Source organism: Gouania willdenowi, chromosome 14, assembly GCF_900634775.1.
Source record: "Gouania willdenowi chromosome 14, fGouWil2.1, whole genome shotgun sequence".
Classification (NCBI taxonomy): Eukaryota; Metazoa; Chordata; class Actinopteri; order Blenniiformes; family Gobiesocidae; genus Gouania; species Gouania willdenowi.
In genome coordinates this window covers 10,595,877-10,602,421 of record NC_041057.1, presented here as the reverse complement: position 1 = coordinate 10,602,421, position 6,545 = coordinate 10,595,877, and positions in this window count along the sequence as shown.

Genomic DNA, 6,545 nt, shown 5'->3' with positions numbered 1-6,545 from the left:
CAACTTGTAGTTAAAACTATAAATAAGTAATTTTCTAATAATATACAATCATGGCTTTGTGAACCTAAATTAAACAGTTATATAAATTATAAATATTTTCATTTTGCTTGGCATGTGGGTGAGGTGTGTGTATGGTTTGATGATGAGTCTTGATGAAGTGCTATAAATAATGGCTCCAAAAGTAAAAACTTCACCGGTGTTTCCCTGTAAAAACTTAATTTGAAATAAATTATTCTAACATTCTCTATGTCAACAGGAAGCTAATTGTTGTCTTTTTTTCATGGGAGTTAGTTCTCACTTCCCCAGGGGGAAAGACACAGAGGGAGGGGGCTGCTGGGCAGTACCACCACTACCACTCGTTCATTGCTTCCACTAATGGGAAATTAATGACTAAACAGTTTGCGGTGCAGTGTATTTACAAGAGCCTATCAGTAGGGGGCAGTATGCAGCACATGTGCAAAATGGAAACAAAGTGACAGAAATCCGAACCATCAATTCGGTCCAAATGAAATGTGAAACATTGGCATCATAAAAAAGGCTCAAAGTAAACACATTGTGTGATACACTCAATGTTGTTGACACATTTATGTTTCTGAACTTGTAGAGAGTAATGGCTGCTTCCAACAGCTGGTAAGACAGCAGTGATACATATTGATGGGCTTCCTTGTGAGTTTGTAGATTGTATTACCTTCACATTGCAGCTCAATATACACACAAATATTTACACATATACACACACACACAAAACACTATTACCTGGGAAGTTGATGGCTGCAACTCAAGTCAAAATATTGCAAATTTGTTGCTGAAATGGAGGTATTTTAGCAGATAAATTGACAAGAATAAGTATTTAGTATTTGATAATTGTATAACTGTGTCATACTTAAAGGTCCTATATCAGGCAAATCAACTTTTTTCAGATTTTAACCTTGTTACATTGTTAATTCCTTATCAAGTATTATTGGGCCTCTTTCCTGCATCTCTGAGAAATCCTCAATAATCATGCTCTCTGAGTTGCTTCTCTGCCCCCTTTAAATGGTCTCCAGTCTAGTTCTGTAGGCCACACAATCATGGGGAAGACTGCTGACCTGACAGTTGTCCAAACGACGTCCATTGACACCTTGCACAAGGAGGGAAAGACACAAAAGGTCATGGCTAAAGAGTCTGGCTGTTCACAGAGCTCTGTGTGCAAGCACATGAATAGAGAGGCGAGGGGAAGGAAAAGATGTGGTCGAAAAAAGTGTACAAGCAATAGGGATAACTGCGCCCTGGAGAGGGATGTGAAACATAACCTATTCAAAAACGTAGGCGAGACGTGGGAATCGCATTCCTTGTGTCAAGCCACTCTTGAACAAGAAACAGCGTCAGAAGCGTCTCACCGGGGTAAAGACAAAAAGGACTGGACTACTCCTGAGGGATCCAAAGTTATGTTCTCTGATGAAAGTATATTTTGCATGTCCCTCAAGGTCCTAGAGTCAGGAGGAAGAGACACAGAGGCACAGAATCCACGTTGCTTAAGGTTGAGTGTAAAGTTTCCAGTCAGTGATTGTTTGGGGTGCCATGTTTTGTGCAGGTGTTGGTCTACTGTGTTTCCTTAGGACCAAGGTCAACGCAGCCGTCTACCAGGAAGTTCTAGAACACTTGATGCTTCCTGCTGCTGACCAACTTTATGGAGATGCAGATTTCATTTTCCAACAGGACTTGGCACCTGCAAACAGTGCCAAAGCTACCAGTACCTGGTTTAAGGACCATGGTATCCCTGTCCCTTGATTTGCCAGCAAACTCGCCCGAACTTAACCCCAAAGAAAATCTATGCGGTATTGTGAATAAGAAGATGCGAGACGCCAGACCCAACAATGCAGAAGAGCTGAAGGACACTACCAGAGCAACCTGGGCTCTCATAACACCTGAGCAATGCCATAGACTGACAGATATTATTGCATTTGTCTTTACAAATAAAAACTGACAAATGTAGTGTGAACCATGCAAACATCAAAGGTTTGGGTTTTGCTTAAAGCCAGTCTGTTATTACCAAATTTGTTTAAACAAGGAATCCATCTGAAAGGTTTTGAAAATTCCAGTGACAATATAATAAGAAAACTGTTGAATAATAGTTGAACCTTGACCATTCAAATCTGTTAAGAGACAAACTGTTGCTCTTTTACATTCAGCTGCTGAGGCACAGCAGTCTGTCCATATTACTCTACTGGAGGAAGGAGGAACTCTTTTTCTAAACTACTATCATTATTATATTAATAATCATTGCAATATTGTACCAGTTTTTTTCACAGAAAGTGTTGCACACAGCCTTGTGCAAAGTGATGCTCTGTAGATTCACTGACAGTCAAAGCAAACGATTTAAGACTAATAGTGAGCCGTGACACAGACAACTGTCATTGTTTACAAATGTGTAGAGGTCACATGGTATTCCTACATACAGATCACTTTTCTCTTCCTTGTGAGTAAACGATAGTAGTTTTGAACACATGAGAATGCACTCTTTGAGTAAAATTTGTATATTTAGCCAACTGTTACAATTTTTCTTGTCTTGTACAATTTTCAATAAAATTGAACTTTGCAAAAATGTTAACACATTAATATTGTCAGGCCTACTTATCACATTTCTAATTGCTCATTTCATGTCCTGCTTTTTGCCCTATATTATCTTAATACTTGAATTACCATCTGCATGTCTCTAGAAAGATTCAACAATATGTAGTTTAGTGCATGCATAGCATCACTCAGTTGTGAAGGGTCTCAGTAGACTTGATTTTCAATTACATGATTGAGTGGTTGTGAGACGAGACCAATGGCCGCTGCACGCTCTGAAGGTGCGTGCCATGGCTAATTAAGCTTTCAGAATCAGATTGCAGGGAGGAGGAAGAGGACGCTGCGGGGGAGGCATATCAAAGGGTGCGGAGCAGCCTAATAACGCAGATCTGTCTTAAATACGTGATAGTTTAGTGGGAAAAGAAATGCTGTGCTGTAATGCAATCTATTAGTACAACTTCAAATTTTTGGTGTTAAAGCAAATGCAAAGGGGAATATGGGAGGAATGTGATGAAGGAAAGGTCACTTTAGATTGATTAGAGGGAGAGGCTGAAAAAGCATAAACTATGGACTGCTTTGCCCCCCGTGTTAAAAGAGGTTGGAAAGGATCATTCCCAGTGGGAATGAATCCCAGTATTGATTAAAATAAATATACCTAAAACTGTGGCGAATGGTTTTGTTAATACAATATACATTGAAAAAATAATAAATAGAACAGGTGCAATAATAAAGAGATGCTCAGGTTTCTTACCTTTTAAATGTAAGGGGATTTGTCACACATACACAAAATGCAAATTGCTCAAAATAAGGCAGCACAATGTCTACTGCGATGTCCATACCAAACCAGTATATATCAAATGCACAACTCTCATGCATGGTTAAAGTTAAGGAACAGACTTATTGCCTCATTCACATAAAACAAGGTATGCTACGAAAGGTAGTTTTATTCTATCTGAAGCAAAGACAAATAAAATGAAGAGTACTGTAATATACAGGGCCATGGTGACATATTCATAAAAATAACAAGTTTAGATTAAAAAAATAAAATAAATAAAATAAAAAGGAAATGTATTAAGAGAACAACTCTAGGTGCCTATTTATGTATCATTAAAGCTACTGAATACACTTAATTTGGGTAAGTTTGATTCGTTTTATGTGATCTATAACTGTATATGTATATTGATAAATAACTGTAAATGTACATTGATGTATATTGTAAATGTATATTGCTAAATTATCAGTCATCTGATGTTAAAAGCCACATTTTGGAGGAATTGTTAATTGGAACAAGGTTCGACCGTATGAATCTTGTCTTTGTTTTGTTTTATAAGTTGTTGTTTGTGTTGCTTTGCTGTGTGATGTGTTATAAGTAAATGAATACTGCACCAATAAGACAATTGAATTGGGTGTGGACTCCAGAGCAAGAGTAGCAATGAATGAGTCCAAATAAAAAGATACAAAAAATATATTCTAGGCAAATCCTATAAGTTCAAGCTGGTCTTTAATTTTATTTATTTATTTTTGAACATTTTATTGGTGGATCAACCCCATGAGATGAATCCTCATAGGTAAAGTCAGACTAAACCCACAGTGCTAAACCCAGATAGAGTAGAAAGCAAAGACTTGCAGACTTCTGCAGGCACTGCATTCCCCAATCGAATGTCAGAGATCATTTGTAGAGCAGTTGCGTTGGGGCTGCCAAAATGAGACACTGAGAAACAAAGTTGCGTTGCTCCCACAGGAGCTCATCAATCTGATTGTGCCAGTGGCTCATTTCATACGGGCAATGTTCCCTGCCCTCGCACATTTCCACAGTGTCGTGCCTTGGCTTCTCTCATCTTGATATCTGACATTGAAAACAACAATAACCTGGTTGTTGTTGTTCCCATACGCAAACATCCACGCATCCACTGGCACATTACCCTACAATCTTGATATGTTATGAATTATGTACCAGCTTGAGTCCACGTGAAGACTGGAAAAACATTCCAAAAATGTCTACGTAGTTAGTATTATCTGACAGTTGATCATCAGTGAGCACACCCTTCATTATCTTATTCATTTACCTTCTCGTTACTGTCCAAATCCTCAAAAGACTCATCTAATCTAATCTAAGATTCCATCATGCCACATCTGGTCTGTATTATATGAAGGATAAACAGTACACAAGCAAAGTGTCATTGTTTAATATTAGAGGTGTTCCGATCCAATATTGATTTAGAAAATCGGGCCAGTATCAGTAAAAGAAAAAAAATAATTGGATTTTATCAGCCTGCATGTAGAATCTGAGATATAAACACTCAAGCAGATACAAGCAGGCCATTCCAGATTTTGCTCCAGCAGGTGATAGAACTAAATACTAACAGTAAAAAAATATAGCTGCACTTTACAAACACAATTGTTTTGTTGATTTTGAGGTTATTTTTCAGAATCTTCCAATTTATTTATTTTATTTAATTGTAAAATATTCCTATGTTTGCCTAATAAGGTCATTTTTTTCATCATACCCACTGTTGCTGACTATTCTCTGTTGCAGTATTATCACTCGATCACGCCTTTAGCATCCCACGCTACAAAATAAGCAATAAAAGTATGTGCGTTTCGAACCGATATCGTAAAATCCAACATCGGTATCAGCCAATATGCAAGGTTGCAATATCGGTATTGTATCGAAAGTGAAAACGTTGGATCAGGACATTCCTAGTTATTACTGGCTTGTTTGTTGAGATCCAAAAATACAAGCATCTGCTGTTCATTTTAATACAATTTAATACAATATGACTACTGTTTCTACTAAAAAATGTGTAACAATACACAGTTCATAACATTTTTTCAAAGTATAGGAAGGCATAAAATTACATTATAATAACAGCAAAGCCAATTCATTCATCAACAATGAAAAATAGTATAAATGAAAAACAATTAAGTTACAAACAAACAAAATGGGCCTAATTCCAGACCTCATTATTTTTCAAATTCGATATTCTGAGCACAGATAACAAAAAAAAACTTGTTGACAAAAAAAAATGCAATGACAGGACTGGTGACCTGTGTCGTGTGGTGTGACCCACTTTGCATGCTAAAAAAGTAATGACAGACAGCAGCAACTAGTGACCATATTTAGGGTATGTACAGTATAGAGAATAGATTCAGCAAGTTCTTTTTTATTTTGCAGTATGTTCAACTTTAAAGCTGATATATGGATTTTCTGAGAAAACTATGTTTATGAATGATTCTTTTGAAATATACCTAACTTGTCTTTTACTACGGTCTACTGCCGGTGGTCATTCATATACATGAATGTATATTAGTCCCTCCTTCTTCCTATAGACCCCTATACAAATGGAAACAATCGGCGAGTGCGCCCAGCCAATAGGCTTTGACTTCCTGTTTTTAAGCCTGTCAATCAAAGTCAATGCGTAACTGTGCACGGAAACAAGGCCGCAAACAGGTCAATATGATTTTGGCTCTTACCTGACCCATAAACCTATATCAATGCGACCCGATGCGACCTTGTTATGTTCCGCGATGCGCATGCAGAACAGTAGAGGCGTGTCTTCTGGTAGATTGCATAGGCAGGGGGAGGAAGTGGAGCTGTTGAGGGCGGGGCATCGAGATGCTTCTCAGAAACTCCGGATTACAGCTTTAATGTGTACAAGTTTCCGGGGGAAACACTAAATTTTCATTCGAGAACTTGTCGGTTATTCCACTGCTGTGTCTTTCTTTGACACACCTTACTCTGACTGGATCGTTTAGTGTGGGCTAACCTGCCAGTCATTCAGCTGAGCAACTATGCAAAACACTTTCCACTGGGAGGTAGAAATTATACCTTATTTAGTCAAGCTTGACTGATGTATTCTGCTTTGGGTATCTATAAAAAAAGAGAGTATTGAGGGCAGAAATTCATCTAAAAAAAGTAATCTCCCAGCAGCACCATGCAGTATTCTTTTCCCAGGTACAGTATGGATGCTTTTGGACTGACAGAGTGTTGGATG